At 43.2% G+C, this 19,325-nt stretch overlaps 1 pseudogene; it reads left to right on the top strand.

Annotated features, from left to right (window-relative positions):
• Positions 1 to 761: 761 nt before the first annotated feature.
• On the top strand, positions 762 to 15,035 carry LOC123954424 (annotated as a pseudogene).
• Positions 15,036 to 19,325: the final 4,290 nt, after the last annotated feature.

The raw sequence follows: 19,325 nt of genomic DNA, 5'->3' as shown, positions 1-19,325 counted from the left end.
ACATTTTCTTGAGACTGTAGTCAATGCAATAACTTCCGAAAAATAAGCAGAGATTTAAATATTGTCACTAAGCAGGCAAATGTGTCTACACTTAAAATCTAAGACAATAAATTGAAAAATTACTGGACTTAACAAGAGACCAGAGTAAGAGTGCTAAACATAAAATTAACCTATAAAAATCAATCATTTTTTCTTATGATTTAAGTAAACAATAATTGGAACCTGCCTCCTTAGTGCAGTAAGCAGCATGTCAGCCTCATAAATAAATAATAACTAGAAATGTAATTTTTAAAACCCCATTCACAATATCAACAAAACTATATCATACCAAAGGCTAAATGTAATGAAAAAGGAGTATGCTTTGCTTGAGGTCAACAATGGTTACAGAAGAACACAGAATATAAATACATCCACAAATAAAATTTTAAAATAAATAAATTCTGAAGCAAATTTTGCAATATATAGTACGAAGGATTAATGCCCACCACACATAAAAGGAGTCCTAGCAAAAGGCAACCCAACTAAAAGTAAGAAAAAAGAATATGAATAAGTGACAAAAAAACATAAATGGAAAATTTTTTTTTAGAAAGCCCAGGCATATGAGGAATCAGCATGAAGTGAACACAAGATGGCAAAACAATGTAAAAGATTTGGGGGTGAGGGAATATTTTCCACATGTAAGAACTCAGAAAGGTTCTCTCTTACGCATTGTTTCACAGCAAGTTGTTTGGAGGCTGGGGTAAAACACAACAAACGTGAGGATGTGGAATGTAAGCAATGGTGAGACCAAACCAAGAGTTCAAGAACAAGAAATGCCAGGTAAAAACAGAGCAGTGGGCCTAGAAAGCAAGTGCTCCACACTAGAACAAGAACTTGGTGAGCTCCCAAAAACGGGCTTTAAAAAAACATAAAAAGGCGGGCACCTGGATGGCTTGGTAGGTTAAGTATCTGCCCTCAGCTCAGGTCATGATCTCAGGTCCTGGGATAGAGCTCTGCATCGGGCTCCCTGCTCAGTGGCGAGTCTGCTCCTCCTTCTCCTCCCCACTCATGCTCTCTCTCACTATCTCTCTCCCTCCCGAATAAATAAACAAAATCTTTACAAATTAAGTAAATAAATAGGCTAAAATGGATCTCAATAACACATAAGGTAGAGGTAAAAAGCAGGAAGATATAAGGATTTGGTGAACAGAAAATGTACTTCTAACAAAAAACAAGGACTCCGCTAAAAACAAAAGACATCTAAACAAGAAAACTTGAGTCTAAAAAATGCAGCATATTAAAATATGGTGTGTGAGCAATGATGGAGTGTAGGAAGTAGAATCCATTCCTTGTCATTTTTTAAACACCAGGAACATTTATGGTGAGCAGAATACGGACCCCTTAGAGATGCCCATGCCCTATTCCTTAGAACCTGTGACTATCTTACCCTTGTGCAGCAAAAGAAATTTTGCAGATGTGATGAAGATTATGAAATTTGGTATGGAGAACTACCCTGGATTGTCCAGGTAGGCCCCATCTAATCACATGAGTGCTTCGTAGCAGACACATCTCCAGGCTACAATCGCAGAAAACCACGATGATGGAAGAATGATCGGAGAAATCCAACAACTGGCTCTGGATGTGGAGGAAGGAGCCATGAGCCTAGGCGGGTGACCTGTAATAGCTGGGAAAGGCAAGGGAATAAATTCATCCACAGAAACTCCAGCAGGACAGCCCTACTGACACTTTGATTTTAGCCCAGTGAGACCCGTGGAGGCTTCCGACTCCCAAAACCGTAGATTCGTGTTGCTTTCGTCAGTCACTAAGCAACTGTGGTGTTCGGGAGGGCACTTAGTCTACAGGAATTTGTGACAGCAGCAGCTGGGGGCTAAAACGCTCTGCAAAGTGCAGGAGTCATAACACTGACATGTGACCCCACACTGAAAAGGATTTCATAGTCTCAGTAGCATAAATCTACTTCTGATACTCAACCTTTTAGACTCAACCTACAAATACTATAAGCCTTGGAGAAGGTTACCGGATAGAAGGCAAACATGAATTATCCAAACGAAAGAAAGGAGAAGGTAGAAAGAGCAGTTGATGGAAGCGTCCTTACCCTACCAAATAGGAACCAGGAGACATCACCGAAAGTTGGCAAAATAAGAGAGAAAGATTTAAGTATGAAATGTGAAGTTACACAAAGGTACCAACAGAAGAACTAAAGATAGTGTTAACTATCAGAAATCAGGATGCAAAGGGAGAAAGTGACACGGGGTGGTATGGTATCAAAAATGGAAAAACCAGTAAGTAATATCAATGTGGTAGTTACACAAAATTGTCTGCACCCACCACTTAAAGCAGAGAATATGTAACTGCTTTGGTCCTTATCATTCCAGCCCTTCTCCCAATCCCACGCCCTCTGGCCAAGGGAAGAAAGAGTTTCTATACTGTTTGACTAAAAGCATACTCCAGACTAATACATCAAACAATTCCTTTAGAAAATATTCAGTCTCTCCTGAGAGTTTCCCTTCCCCCTGATCCCCTGATCATGTGTTTGCAGGAGGGGTTGGGGCTGTGGTTCCCTCATGCGTCCTCACTGCACTGGGAAAGGGGGTCCTGCCTCATGCTGGACCTTGGGTGTGCCCTGCGTTTTTCAATTTGGTTCATTTGTTAAGCTCCGCATGTCCGGCACGACGCTCAGCATGAGTCTAAGTCATCTGCTCTTCCAGGTCAGACACCCCATCTGCTCCGGCCCCACCGAGCCCCCCCATCTCAGGTCACAGTGTGTTCTGTCCACATTAGACATTTGGCTGCCCTCTGTGTTGATGGTCAGGCACAGAAGCTCTGAACATATGGGTGTACCACCATCTGTCGTGAAATTGCCACTGGCATGTCACTACTCATGATGAAAATACCAAACACCCTCCTTGATTCAAGGAATCCCTTTAATGGCAAGCCCTCAATTACCTGCCATCCAGTACATGCTCTCGAGTGAGCGACAGAGAAGGCATGGCGGCTCTGGCCCCACAAGCACCCAGGAGAGCATGGAGCCCATGAGAACACCATCAGCATGTCATGGCAGAAATGTCCAGCATTGCCAGCATGTTTATTTGCGGCAGACCCTGGGCTCTCGTGTGCTCTAGTGTTCCTCCTTCACTTCTCCCGCTACCCAAGAAGCCTCCAAGTCCTGGCAGGCGGGGGCTGGTTCTCATGCGCCTTCAGGTCAACCTGGCAAGTTGACCTACCCTTCACCTAACGAGTGTTGATTTGTTGCCCGAATGTGGGCCTGAGAATACTCTGGACATGGTAGCCAATAAAATTAAAAATCGGATAGGCTCACAGAAGCTGTCTGTTCTGGCACACAAGCACGAAAATCAGATGTGACAGCTATTCTCCTGGATCAGCTGTGTCATCAACGGAACAAGTGTGGGCTTTGAAATAACATCTACTGAATAATATCTTGGCCCCATCGTTCACTGGTTGTTCAGAAATGAGCAAGTTGCTTGGCCTCACTGATGCTCAGTCTCCTCACTTATAAAATGGAGATGTAAGAAGGCAAATAAAATTGAAACAAGTTTAAAAAGAAAAGCATTTAAAGCCTCTACATTGCCTGGTTCACAACAGGTACACAGTGAATGGTATAGAGTGAATGTTCATTTCTTTCCCCCTCTCTCTTTCCCTCAAAGTGGGGGGAGGAGGGTGTGTGGATAATATACCCAGAGACACAGGAGAAGAGTAAACCTTGGGCATCAAAAAAGGTGATGTTTGGGGCACGTGAGTGGCTCAGCAGGTTGAGCATTGGACTCTTGGTTTCAGCTCAGGTCCTGCTACAGAACTCCACAGTGGACTCTGCACTCAGAGCACAGTCTGCTTGAGATTCTCTTCCTCTCCCTCCCCCAACCCCTTCCCTCTCTCAAATAAATAAATAAAATCAATCTTGGGAAAAAAAAAAAAAAAAGTGATGTCCGGTAACTATGTGGGTCTAGGAGCTGGGTTTCTTTTTGCCCCTGGGTCTGCTGCCCTCGTACAGTCAGGCAGATTGGGAGTGACCGTGGGACTGCCCTTGAGCTGATCGTCTCCCCCCCACCCCCCAAGTCTTCCGGTCCGTCTACAGGCTTTGCTGGGGGCTCTGCTGGCCAGGCTCCCAGTGAAGACAAGTGCCCCTTTGTGCCTGTTCCTTCCATTTTTAGAAAGATGACTAATCTGCTCTCTGTCTGAGAGAAATGCTTTATAAATCATGGTCATTGCCCAGATCTATGACTAAGTTGCAGGAGCCTGCAAGGTTCACAGGGTCTGAGCACTTCCTGAGATGGCGTCACCGTGAGACTAAAAGCAGGCCATGCAGTTGCCTTCCCCTGAGCGTCCACACAGGGAAGAGTCCTCACATATGGAAAGAAATACCTAGGGATCACCAAGGAAAGGGGCAGAACTAAAATCCACTCATGTTCACTTCTTTATCCCTGAAAAAAAATTCTTTTTTTAATGAAACATTACCTAAGGGTTGCTCTTTTGTCTGGGTCATGGGGAAAGTCACGTTATTTTAGAAAGGAAATGAAGTGGCATTTCTTGGCAGCCAATTTTGAATTCTACATTTTAAATCATTCAAAGAGCTTCTGCAGCTGGCGGAAGATAGAAACTTATTTGAAGAGAGGACTGAGAAACTCATCAAAGAATTACAACTCTTTGGGGTAATTTTGATCCTAAATAGGACAGATGCCATCTGTGTGGCATGGTTCCTTCCTTCATTCATTCGTTCATTCAGAAATACTATTAGGCGTGATTGTATTGAGGGCCCTCTGCTAAGTACTCATGACACAAAGATAGGAGACATGGACATGAACAAATAATCAAAGCACGTGAGACAGATAAAGGATGTATTAGCAGAGCACAACGATTGCTGGGAAGAAGGGCTGCAGAAAGGCTGAAGGGAAGGAGTTGGGGAACACTGCACAGCTTAAGTAAGCCCTGACCTTCAGGGGTAAGGACGAGAAGGTCTCCAGGTGTATTCATGGGGAAGGGCATCCCAATCAGAGAGACCAGTGAGTGGTAAGCCACGCCCCAGATACAGGGAACTGCAATCAACGTACTGGAATATGGAAATACGAGATAGCAATGGAAAAGTGGTGACAGATGCGGCTGGAGAGGTAATGCTGGGTCACAACGTGAGAGGCATGGAATGCTAGATTATGGACTTTGGACTTCACCCTGTGGGTTATTGGAATCCACTGAAGAAGGCTCAGTAGAAGCATAAAATGATGTGGTCTAAGTTGCATTTTAGAGTGTAGACTGGAATCAGGAAGAATGGAGCCTAAGAGATGAGTCAAACCAGCGTTATAATAATCCAGTAAAGAGGCAATCTTGGCCGCAGGTGCAAAGGAGGGGACTTGGTGACCACTGGACTAGAAAGTGAGGGGCTCCCAGGTCTCAGGCTCAAGAAGCAGATTTGAGCATGAGTGCATATGGTTGTTGAAATGTAGTCGGTGAGGTTGTGCTCAGCACATCAGAGAAGTGTATGTAAACACGGAGGTTTGGGAGTCAGCACACACAGTACAGGTGGCAGCTGAATCCTCAGGCATAATGAGATCGTTTCCAGGGGCGATACATGGAGCTGAGGTTATAAATGGACATCTCAAAGCCAAATACGGCAATAGATGTGGCTCCCATAATGCTTTTAAACATTAAAATTCCCTGCCAATCATTAAAAGCTGTGGGATATATCAAAGAAACAAAATTGAATGTTCTGACTTTTTTTGAAAAAGCGAAAGATCTGACAACAGCATAGTCACAACTGGCTGGTTGGTCAGCCAGTGCCCCTTTACCCCCCTGTCCAGCCTCACTCACTCATTGCACCTGTTTGGTCTCTGAAGACCTGGTTTGCAGAGAAAGGGCTATAGAACAAGCACAGTAAGGGGCTGGCAGCAGCTGGCACCCGGACGCTACCCAAAGACATGCACGTCCCAATCCCCAGCACCTCTGAAGAGGTTAGGATACATGACAAAGGGGGCAGCAGATGGAATCAAGTTGCTCAGAGTTGTGTGGATTACCCCAGTGGGCCCAGTCTAATCACAAAGTGTCCAAAAGTAGAAGGGGGAGACAGAAGAAGAAGTTGGAGTGATGCAGCATAAGAAGGATGCAGCCCCAGGTTGCTGGTTGGAAGATGGATGAAGGCCATGAGCTTCTGGGAACTGGGAAAGGCAAGGAAATAGACTCCCCCCCCTCTGAGCCTCCAGAAGGAAACACAGCCCCCGCTGACACCTTGATTTTAGCCCAGTGAGATCTGTGTATATCAGTTTTGATGTACAAAACTGCACAACAATAACTTTGTGTTATTTCAAGCCACTAAGTTTGAGGTTATGACAGCCATAGAAAACTAGCACACAGCTGAAAGAAAATTAGTAGCCCGTAAAAGAGATGGAGAAAAAAACCAGGAGAGAACCAGAGGGAGCATAGTTAGATAATCAAGAGAGGACCCATTTTCAAGAATATGCCGTCGAATGACACTTTCATGGCAAGTCCAGTTCTGAGGAAGAGTGCAGTGTACCAGTGGTGTCCAAACCGAGAGGAACACATCAGATCCACTCTGGAACATTGTTAGAGAGATCAGTCCCAGCGCCCACCCCAGGCTACCGCCCTCCGCCAACTCAGAGCCAGGTTTAGCCATCACCGAATGAGATGAATCGGCGTTTTACTAGATTAAATGGGTACTTTGCATTTGTTGACTTAGCTCTTACTCTTAAGGCTCCTTGTAGCCTTTTAACAGAAGAAAGCCCATTTGAAATTTAATGCCACATTTTATTAAAGCCATTTATCTGCACAATTTTTGTCCCTAGGTGGATAATGAACTCCTTGCAGATGGTAGGTGCTTGTCAAATATTTGCTGAGTGCCTACATGAAATGGATGTAGCCACCGGAGGACTCTGCTGTTTTCTAGAGCTAGCAGGAAGAGCAGAGATTGTTTATCTCTTAAGCCTCTATAAATTAAACAATTCAGGTTATTTATGCACTTGCACTTGTTATATGGATGAAGTTATAATTTTCTCCTTAGATGCCTAGAATCCTCCACTACTCATCAGGTCAGCAGAACAAGCCAGGATTAATTCCCAGAGGGCTCCTGGAACAGTTGGCAAGGTACCTCCTTTCACAGGCTCATTCCTGAAATGACCTTAGGTAATAGTACACTATCCTCCATAAAATGAAATCTGTCTCTCACCTAATCCTGGAGGTTGCAGAGAAAATATCAGTTCAATACCCAAAATGTGGACTTAGGCAACAGGCCTCTGAAAATCACTGAGCTAAGAGCGTCAGCCTCAGAGCCACGGTGGCCATCCTCCACTTGGTATAACTCTGAAGGTCAAAATGTGACATCAGTGTGGGCCCTGGACACACTGGCTAATGGAGACCTGATCTACTTTACCACCGGCAGCAAATTACCAAGGCCAAGGAGAGTATTGTGCTGCTGTAGTCTCAATGTGGGAAAAGAATTCCAAATTCTGTTAACAGAAGGTTAGGATTGAAGCAGAGATTTCAGGCAAAAGCAAGAGCCATAAGCTGAGATCTAGAAAGCAGATTCTAGAAGATTCTGAGGGACATCCTGCCTTCTGGGAAGAAGGGGTATCGATCAACTGTATGGACTGTAATAAGAGTGCCTGACAGAGAGTGCTACGTGCATTCGAGCCAAGCATGTCAGGAATGAGTATGACAGCACAGAAATCGTTGGAATGGAAGCCACGTTGCAGTGTGTTAAGAATATGCTTTTGAAAAGCTCAGATAAGATGGGAAAGTAGGTCAGGGTGCTAGAAAGAAATGCCATAATAAAGGAAGATTTTTATTTTGTTGTTATGTGCTTGGTTCTATTTTTAGGATTAAGAGGACTCAGAAATATATACTATCTGAGGAAGGGAGAGGCTTAAAACACAGGAAAGAAAATGAAAAAGGAACAAAGATGGAGCTGAAGTGAAGAGATGGAAGCATCAACACCAGGCACAGGTAGGGTTAGTCAAGAAATATCTCTTGAGAACTTACTATGCGCCAGGCACTCTCCGAAGTGCCGGGAACGAACAATGCAGACACAGACGCCGTCCTTCCCTGCTGACATTTACAGTCTAGAAGAGCGTACTTCCTTTCGGTCCCCTTTAGTTGTGAGGGACAGAAGCCAACCAGCTTAAGGGGAAAAGAGAGTTAACTCATGAAACTGAAAAAAAAAAAAAACAGGCATGACTGCCTCTAAAGAGTGATTGAGGGGCGCCTGGGTGGCTCAGTCGTTTAAACCGCTGCCTTCGGCTCAGGTCATGATCTCAGGGTCCTGGGATCGAGTCCCACGTCGGGTTCTCTGCTCTGAAGGGAGCCTGCTTCCCTCTCACTCTCTCTGCCTGCCTCTCTGCCTACTTGTGATCTCTCTCTGTCAAATAAATAAATAAAATCTTAAAAAAAAAAAAAAGAGTGATTGAAATATTACAGGACTCTCTCTGCCTCCCACTTGGTTTCATTTTTCTCTGCTACCCTGTGGTAGCAGAGATGGTGCCCACCATCTCCATCATGACACGGTCTATAACGCCTAGAGTCTCAGTAAAATTAATAGACCACATCTCAGGGGCTCTGTGAAGAGCCTGTGGACTGACTGAAGAGACAAGGCGCCAGAGTGAACGACGTTGAAGATGCAGAGATTCGAGGATGAGAAAGGGGATGCCTAGAAAACGGCTTTTCTCAGAAAATGGGAAGCCAGTCCATATGCAGAGAAGGTGGGGCAGAAGTAAGTTTGGGGGTTTGTGGAAAAGGGTGAAGGCTTGGAAGAGTAGCTGAAGAAAATAGGAAAAGGGGAAGACCCTTGCCAAAAGGATGATTAAGGGTTAAACGATTTCGAAAACCATGACTTTGTCAGGGCCCTAAGCTGCCCAGCTATATAATTTTCTCTGCAGGCACAGCCCTGAATAATGACAGCTGTGGCCATTTGTGTAGAAAAGCACAGTGAGGAGCCCAATCTTCCTACCCTTCTGGGAGAACTTGGCTATCGCGCAGACCCCCAGGAGTCCAGGAGCGGTATTTGTACAAGGGTTCCCAAGGCTCTCAGGAAAGAAGACCAGAGGGTGGCCTTGTAGGACACTGACTTTAGGCAATGCAACCTCCCACATCTCGGGAAACCACCCACTAAGAACAGGACGTTCATTTAATGGCACAAGGATGCCCAGACGTTAGATCCCTCCCGGACCCCATCTCCTTGAAAAGGAGGCTGCGCTTCTGGCTGCTACCTGGCAAATGCTTCATGGCCTTGGCCCTGGTACATTTTCCCCTCCAATTTGTTAAGGAATTAACTTTTCTTATGCTTCCCCCCAAACACCAAGTGCTTTAAGTTTGATGTCTCCTTTAGCCTTGTCATCATATTGCTAAAATGGGTATGACCACCCCAGTGTTATAGAAGAGGATGTTAAAACTCAAGATGCTGGTAAATTTGCCCAAAGTGACACAGCTAGCAAGGAGAGGCCCTGGGGTATGGAAAGGCCATTCTTTCGTCTCTTACTTGTGCTCCTGTTTTCCATCATTGGGTTTCCTAGAATATCATTTGCTACACTGGGAGCCACGGATTTCTGGAGGTCCTCAAATGTATTCTCAACGTCTGTGAGGCTTTCTGCCTTTAGAGAGCCTTTCCTTTGCTTGGGTTTCAGCGATATTGGCCTACAGAATGGTGCTCACTTGCAGGGAGCTGCCTCTTCGCCCTGAGCAGGTGTGGACGGGAACTTCGGGAGCAAGTACTGAGCTTGTCACTGTATGGGTTGCGAAGGGCGTGGGCCCCCCTGGCTTACCATAGCCGTGCCTTTGCCAGGGATGTGTCAGAAGAGGGATGGCAGTGGCTTCCAAGGAAGACAGGAGGAGCCATGCAAGCTGCCAAGTGGAAAATATCAAGGACAATAATGATCAAAAGCAGAAACAAAACAAAACAAAACAAAACAAAACAAAACAAAACAAAACTGCATTGGCCTTCAAAAGGCAAAGTCCAGGGGGCTTGGAGCTTTGCTTCTAACCCTCGAGGAGGCCCAGACCAAACACCATGGCCAGTGTCACCCCTCCCACACTTGTTCCCAGGACCAGTGGAAAAAGTCAGATTCAAAGGTTAGGGCTACATAGAACATTACATTTTAAAAGTACCTCTACTTTAAAAAAAAAAACAAAAACGTTTACTCCTTCCCAAAGCTCCTCCAGTAAGGTATTATTAAGCCCATCTTATAGGGGAAGAAAAAGAGCGGAAGGTCACAAGACAGTGGCAGGGGCAGAATCAATTGCTGAACATTCCAGGGCAGGTTGCTTCCACTGAGCCCACTCAAAGTACCTTTCCCAGCAGTAATAGAAGACATCACCATGGAGGTCAACTGCCATCTCCTTGAGTTATCTAGTTAATATACTTCCAAGAAAAAAAGTATATATATATGTACATACATATATATATTTCCAGATCGACATTCTATTTTCTCCTCCTGCAAATACTGAGTCAACAGATGTTTCACAATGGAATATTCTGGACAATGAAATAAAGGTCTTTAATGCTCCACGTCTGGTTGATGGTAAGTTTTCTCTGCCTCCTCATCAGGTGAGGCCCTTTCTTAAAAAAAGCCGAATGTGTAATTTGTTCTCATTGCTGTGGCAAGCGCAGGTAAGGCTTCGGAAACAGAAGGAAACAAAACCGGATTTTGGAAACCACCGCTTTTGTCAGGGAATGCCCTTCCTTTGGTCCTTCCTACCAGGTTTTGCTTTCTGGATGATCCCCCGTGGAGACATCCATACCCATCGAGGGCCGCGGCAGTGAGCTGGCAGCACTGGGACCAGCGCCACTGTCTAATAGGGTTTGTTTGACCTCCACTGCTGTTGGGAGCTTGTTTCCCATGTTTTTCAAATGGTTACTTAGTAACCAGTATTTAAAATTTGCTTAAGACGGTTTAAAAAAAAAATCAGATCTGACCCAACTCAAACACAAACAACATGATTAGAAAATTGGCAAAGACTTGAACAGACTTTGCTTCAAAGAAGATACATGAGTGGCCAACAAGCCCACGAAGAGATGCACCTCATGAATCATGAGGGAAATAAAAATCAAAACGACAAGGAGATACCACTTCCCACCCATTAGGTTAGCTAATTACAGAAGGAGGAGGCAGAGGAAGAGAAAAGGAAATGACAAGAGTTGGTTAGGACGTGGAAAATTGGAACTCCTGTGTACCACTAGAGGAAATGTAAAACGGTGTAGCCACTGAGGAAAATAGCATGGCAATTCCCCACAAATACTGAAAATAGAATTACCACACAATCCAGCAATTCTAATTCTGAGTCTACACCCAATATAACTAAAAGCGAGGATTCGATCAGATATGTGTATTCTCCTCTTCATGGAGCATTATTCATGATAGCCCAAAGACGGAAGCCACCCAAAGTCCAGTGAGGGATAAATGGATATGCATAATGTGACATACGCACACAGGAAAGAGTGTTCAGCCTTAAAAAGGAAGAAAATTCTGCCACATGGTATCACATGGATAAACCTTAAAGACATTATGCTAAAGAGAAATAAGCCAGTCTCAAAACAAAAAATGTAAATCCACCAATGTGAGGTACCTGGAGTAGTAAATTCACAGAGAAAGTAATTTCAGGCAGGACCCCAACATAATTTCTGAGCAAGGAACATTCTCCTGCATGTAAGAACTTGTCCTGGGCCTGGCTGGTCAGGTGAAGGCCTCTCATACCACAAGCTATCTGACCTGGGACCCAGGTAGCCTGGAGATTTCATAAATTTCTCCAGCCAGGGCAAGAAACCCAGGAGCACAGTCTCCAGTTCTGTATGTAAGGAGCTTGGAAATCACCATTCTGTCCCCACAACAAATAAAAAGTAGAACAAACTGAAAAATAAACAACGCTTCTTGAACATTTTAAAGAGACAGGAGGACAAGGCATACCACTACTCCTAATATAGGAAACACAGACAAATACAGGAAATCACAGCTTACCCGAGCGGACTCTTGAGTAGAAACCACCATGGGAACCAGCGCCAGGGTGGGAAAAGCTGACTTGCAATTAATGAATTATAAAAGGCTCAATGTGGGGAGGTCTGAGAGTTAAAAGCTATAGAACCTAGTTTTACACATGGCCCCAAACATTATGAGCTTTAACTCCAAGAACCTGACCAGGTTCTCATAGTAAATAGCCTAGAAAAATCCCCTGGGGCTTCTGGTGGTGGGGGGGGAGGGGGGGGAACCATTTTGAAACACACCAGAGCTCTCCATTCTCAGTAAGTCCTGCCCACGGGGGAAACTAATTAACCAGAAAAAACCTGCTGAGGTAATATGAGAAATTAACTGGCCTGGGGGAAGAGAAATACCTAACTTCAGATAGCCCACCCTGTCCCACCTAAAGAGGGGAGGGGTATGTGGAGAAAAAAAACCCTGAGAAATACTTGTGTAGTTCAACGGCCAGAGACCTCCGCTCACTAAGAGATGGAGACTTAATCCTAGGGCTATAAAACTCTCCCTCCTTCTCCACACCTCACACCACATTACTGAAGGTCCATTTACAGCAGTTCATTTTACTTGGTGCATCATGTCCAGTTATCAAGAAAAAATTACAAGGCATACTAAAAGGCAAAAAAAAATTTTTTTTGAAGAGACAGAGCAAATCGCCAAACCAGACATGGCAGGGATGTTAGAATTATCAGACTGGGGCTTTAAAACAACTAGGACTGGTTCTAAGGAATAAGTAGACAGCATGGAAAGAATGGAAAGGCAATGTAAGCAGAGAGAAGGAAACCCTAAGAAAGAACCAAAAAGAAAAGCTAGAGATTAAAAAAAAACCACACACTGTAAAAGAAATGAGCACCTCGATGGGCTCTTTTTAGTAGACTGGGCACAGCTGAGGAAAGAATCTCTGAGCTTGGGGATGTATATCAGTAGAAATTTCCAAAACTGAAAAGTAAAGAATAAAGATTGAAAAAAAAAGGACAGACTATCCAAGAACTATGGGACAACTGCAAAAGATGTAATATATGTGTAATGAGAACGTCAAAAATAGAAGAAATTGAGAAAGGAACAGAAGAAATATTGAAACAATAATGAATCAGAACTACCCAAGTTTATGTCAGTTACCAAACCATATATCCAGGAAATTCAGAAACCCCAAGCAGGATACATGCAACAAACAAACAAAAACCACCTATATGTAGGCATATCATTTTCAAATGACAGAAAATCAAAAATGAAGAAGAAGTCCTGAAAAAAGCCGAAGGGGAGGGGGGAAATCTTACCTATAGAGAAACAAAGGTAAGAATTATATTCACCTTTTCCTCAGAAATCATCCTAGTTCATCCACATAGACCAAACATTCTAGAATTCTGAACCGTACAAAATTAGCATTTAAATTTAAATTAGCATTTAAAACCCAAAGAGAAATAAAAATTTCCTCAAACAAAAGTGGAAGGAATATTTTACCAACAGACCTGTCTTACAAGAAGTGTTAAAAGAACTTCTTTAGAGAGGAGAATAATATAGATTAGAAATTCAGATCTACATAAAGAAAGGAAGAGCATCAGAGAAGAAACAGTGAAAATAAAATAAAAACTTCTAATTTTCTTATTCTTAGTTGATCTTGCCAGATAACAGTTTGTTCACTACCCGGGAATGAATCTAGACATAGACCTTACACCTTCACAAAAATTAAAATGAATCACAGACCTAAATATAAAGCACAAAACTATAAAACTCCTGGAACACCACATTGGAGAGAACCTAGATGACCTTGGACATGGAAATGACTTTTAAATACAAACCAAAGCCACAATCCATGAAAGAAAAAATTGGTAAATATATTGCATTAAAATTAAAAACTTCTGGGGGCACCTGGGTGGCTCAGTTGGTAAGCATCAGACACTTGATTTCTGCTCGGGTCACGATCTCAGGGTTGTGAGATCGAGCATCACATCAAGCCCCATGTTGGGCTCCATGATGGGCATAGAACCTGCTTAAGATTCTCTCTCTCCCTTTCCCTCTCCCTCTCCCTCTGCCCCTCCTCCACCAACACTCTCTCCCCCACCTCAAAAAAACAAAACAAAACAAAACAAAAAGAACTTCTGTTCTGTGAATATTCTCAAGAAGGGTGACTAATATTACTTTTTTTAATCTTTATTTTTTAAAGTAATCTCTATACCCAGTGTGGGGCTCAAAGTCACTACCCCAAGATCAAGAGTCACATGGTCCACTGACTGAGCCGGTCAGGCACCCCAAAACTTCTGCTGTGTAAGGCAATGATAAGAAAATGAGATGACAACCCAGAGACTGGGAGCATACCTTGTAACAGACCCATCTGATAAAGCACTATTACCCAAAATATACAAACACCGCTTAAAAACTGACAATACGAAAATGAACAACCTAGTGAAAATGGGCCAAACCTCTTAACAGACACCTCACCAAAGAAGACCTAGCGATGACAAGCATATGAGCTCTTTGCCACATCTGCTGTGGTCAGCAATCAGAAGACTGACATTCCAGAAAATGTCGACATTACTCTGAAGGGTTGCACAGCTATTGTGAAGTGCCTCAAAAGAGCCCTGCAGAAGGACTTCAAGCGCATCAGTATAAAACTCCGTCTTCTTGGAAAGAAAAAGAAGAGGCTCTGGGTTAACAAATGGTGGGGAAATAGAAAGGAAACGGCTACTGTTCACACTTTCCATAGTCACGTACAGAACGTGATCGAGGGTGTTACACTGGGTTTTCATTACAAGATGAGGTCTATGTATGCTCACTTCCCCCATAAACGTCATTAGTCAGAGGAATAGGTCTTTGACTGAAGTCCAAAATTTCTTGGGTGACAAATACATCTGCAGTGTTTGGATGAGGCCAGACATCGCTTGGGTTCAATGTCTCATGCCCAGAAAGATGAGTTAATTCTGGAAGGAACACTCAACTTATATCACATTCAGCTGCTTTGATTCAGCAAGCCACAACAGTTGAAAACAAGGTTATCAGAAAATTTGAAGATGGATCCATGTCTCTGAAGAAGGAATAGCTCCTCAGGCTGGTGAATAACTTCTAAGTTGTTCAGGAACATAAATAAAATGATAAGATGATTCTTGGGACCCAGTTGTGATATTTTAAAGATACACTAAATGTGCAGTTCTTTTTAAGAAAGCATATGAAAAGTTGCTCCACATCATGGGTCATCAGGAGAAGGCACATTAAAAGCATGATGAGATACTACACACACCTATCTAGAATGGCCAAAGTCCACAACACTGTCAACACTAAATGTTGGTGGGGTGGGGAGCAACAGGACCTCTCAGACATTGGTTGAGAGAATGCAAAACACATAGTCACTTTGAAACACAGTCTGGCAGTTTCTTACAAAACTAAACATACTCTTACTGCATGATCCAGCAAACCATGCTCCTTGACATTTGCCCAAAAGAATTGAAAACTTACGTCCACACAAAAACCTGCACAAGAATGTTTATGACAGCTGTTCTCAGAATTTTAAGAGCTTAGAAGCAGTCAAGATGTCCTTCAGTAAGGGAACAGATAAATAAACTGAGGTCCATTCAGACAGTGGAGTATTATCCAGTGCTAAGAGAAAATGAGTTATCAAGCCATAAAAGGACACAGAGAAAGCTCAAATGCATACTGCTTAAGTGAAAGAAGCCAATCTGAAAAGCTACATACTATATGATTCCAACTATATGACATCCTAGAACAGCAAAACTATGGACATGGTCATTTCCAGGGGTTAGTGTAGGGAAAGGGTTGAATAGGTGGATCACAGAGGATTTTTAAGGCAATGAAAACACTCTGTATGGTACATGTCATTATACATTCGTTCAAACCCATAGAACACACAATGCCAAGAGAGAACCCTAAGGGATGATCACCAGAGGGGATGGGTGGGTGGAAGGATGGTGAAGAGGAGTGAGAGATACAAGCTTGCTTCCAGTTGTGGAATGACTAAATCGTGGGAATAAAAGGTACAGCATTGGGAATATAGACAATGGTATTGTAATAGGGTCATGTGGTAACAGATGGTAGCTACACTTGCGGTGAGCACAGCATAACATATAGAGAAGTGGAAGCACTATCTTGTACACCTGAAAGTAATGTAATATCATGTGTCAAATGTTCAAAAAAAAAAAAAAAAGTAAGCCCTAATGTAAACTATAGACTTTGAATGATTTTGACATGTCCATGAAGATCCATCCATGTAATGAATATACAACTCTGGTGGCAGATGTTGATAATGGGAGAGGCTAAGCATGTGGGGGGGGGGCAGGAAGGTATATAGAAAATCTGTATACCTTCGTCTAAATTTTTCTGTGAACCTCAAACTACACTAAGAAAGTAGAGTCTTGAAAGAAACTCAGGAGCTGGCTGAGGTCTCCCGGATATGGCTCAGCATTGCCACAGGAAGTGATCCGGGGCTGAGCAGGAGAGGTAAGTTACAATGACCAGTGTGCTTGAAACAGGCACCAGATCAAAGAAGAGGGGACAAAAGAGCAGATGGAAGGAGAAAGAAGAAGGAAACCCGTCAGTTGGAATAGAGTTTCTTAACTGGAAGGACTAACAAGACAAAACAGGAAGAGAAGCTAAGAGTTATTCTGGAGTCAGAGGTGAGGTGCTGGGGCTTGTCAGTCTGGTACCATCAGGACCTCAGCAGTACAGAGCACCAGCCTGTGTATTCCTGTCCTATGTGGCTCCTGGTGTCACCTCTCCCTAGAGACAGCTAGATGTGTCCCTGAGAGGGAGGAGAACAGCAAACACACCAAATTCCACCCTGAAATACAATTTTGGAATTTTATCTCATTCTTTGAAAATCTGTCAGACAATGTCCATTTCGGTAATGTCATCAAATGATTTATTCAACTGGCAAAATTTATAATAGTAGGCTTATAAAGACAATTAGAGAAAACTTGGACAAGTTGGGCAAACAGGCAATTGTTACTAAGGTCCTACTCAGCCAACATTTGCTAATGTCCTAATGTTAACGTCCAGTCTGCTGACCTTCTAACACTCTAAGATTCCTGTGACTGTGGCAGGTAAAAGAGTTTCACACTGAAGGCTAAATGTGTCCATGGACTACTTCCTTCTGGCCCTGAACTGATTTCCCATGACTGACTTAGCCATATAATGTGTGATAACAACAAGCTAACATGTCATAAATCTTCATATATCCAGCACTTGACTTTATTACAGTGGGCCTCCTAGAAATGTGGATTACTTCCCTGTCAGGCAGTCTTTACCTGGTTTTGCTGTCCTTAGCCCATGCGTGGGAATGTGTGCATTTTTATGATGTTGGTACAAACAAGTATATTGATAGGCATCTAATCACCATATTAATTGTTAACCTGGACTGGAAAAGTTTCATAATTTTCTTTTACTTAATAGACATTTCTTTCAATAGAGAAACAAGAGATAGAAGGAAAAAGCATGTGTTAAGATTTGTCAAGTAAGAAATTCAGTTGATGAGCTTTAATTAAATTAATTTGACTTAAATGCGAATGTCCTGAAACCTAAAACTGGAACCAGAAATTTTGTCAAGACCTATGGGCTATACCTGTGTCCCATAAGTTGAATGATGACTTAGAACTCCCCAAAATAATGTGCTGTTTTATATACCTCACTAACAAATAATGAAGAAAATTGAGATGGAACCTATTTTCCTTCTAACACTGGATGGTTCCTAGGTAATTCAGGGCGGGAACGTATGACGTATGATCAAGTAAAAAGGCAAGGACGAGAGAACTGAATAAAAAAGTGAAAAGCCACTTTATGCTGGGGGTTCCGCAAATTCTGAGGGTAGAGCAGGGGAGAGGCAGGAGGGGGTTAAGTTAGGGAAATGGGAGATGCAGTTCTCCGATGTCCAGAGGTGTCTGGGCACCTCCATTGCTGAACCTTCTGGGCTCATCCCTCACTTGTCTACTTCTCTAGTTTCAGCGAAGCTCTGTTGCTTGGAAACGCACATAAAATGTGAAGTGGGAGTGTTGCAAACCAACCTATCATAACCCTGTTTTTATTACCCGTATGGCATTTCAAGGTGAAAGACTATATTTAGCCTTGTATTTTGCTTTCTCCGGGAAATTCCAGACAACTGCAAAGAAGCTGTGAAGTTTCTCGCACCCTTCGGTGGGACTCTGTGCTTTCACACTCTGATCTTCAGGAAGCCTGAGGTCCAGAGGTCCATCTACTCTAGGACACGAATGGTTTAGGAGCCACTTACAAAGCAGGGCATGACTGCCATTCCCTTTATCCCCTCTTAAATTCCACAGTACAACCTTAGATACAGGACTTTTTTTTTTTTTTTAAACCTAAGTTTTACATAAAGAAAGGACTGCTAGCTATTTCCAGACCAATTTATCTGCTGTTATGGGAACCCTCTCTAAGAAAAAGACATGATCTGTCTGACATCCTTCATCCACCCACTCCACTTTCTCTTTTCTAATGAAAAATATGCTGTGGTAAAGTACCTTTGTATCATGCTTAGGCTTAAAAGACAACTGGCATCTGGCAACATAGGACACTAGACTTTCCCGTAACAAGAGAACAAGCAACTTGGGTCTTTTTAAGCGAATGAAAGCACTTCCACATATTTTTTCAGAAATAACAAAAAACTGGCAGAGGGTCCCAGGGAAAAGCTAGCAAGCACTGCCATATGCGGAAGTCTCTACATATTTGAAAGGAAGAGGGCGTTTGACCCTTTGTCCAAACCACCGCATACGTGGATTCCTGATCTTGTTCCTGCTTTATTTATTGCTGTCTCTCACATGTCAGGTAATAAATTGTCCCTTCATGTCACCCCGACCCTGCTGGAAAACATCTCTAGTTCTATAAGGCACACTGTAGATGGCTTTCCAATTAAGGGCACAGATCTGCAGTCAAAAGATCTGGATTTGAGACTTGTGTCTGTCACGTACTTGCTACATAATTGAGCACTGCTGTTTACACTAAGACTGTGTCCTCCTCTGTAAAATAGGATACTTGCAGTACCTACTTCAGTTGCCTCATCTAACCAAAGGAAATAATAACATGGCAGATCTCACTGGGTTAGGGTGAGGACACAATGAAGTAAATGAATGCAAGGTTCATAGCAGAGTAGGGTATGCAGCAGGCGTTCAAAAATATCATCTAAAGATGGTATTATAAAGATGGCATTTCGAAAATGACTCTCATGTCAACCATGTCTTTCACTGTAGATTTGTTGATTGGTATCTATCCCTCCTGCAAACCAGGACTCACTCTGAGGCCTCCCTCCCCCACCCTCTGCCTCCCAAACTATTCCACCTCCTGAAAATGCCCAGAAACCATCATCCTTGGCACTCCTTGACCACCAGTGCC

Source organism: Meles meles, chromosome 1 (genome assembly GCF_922984935.1).
Source record: "Meles meles chromosome 1, mMelMel3.1 paternal haplotype, whole genome shotgun sequence".
In the NCBI taxonomy this organism is placed as follows: domain Eukaryota; kingdom Metazoa; phylum Chordata; class Mammalia; order Carnivora; family Mustelidae; genus Meles; species Meles meles.
Note: the sequence above shows the minus strand (reverse complement) of the source record. Positions and strands in the feature narration are given on the sequence as shown.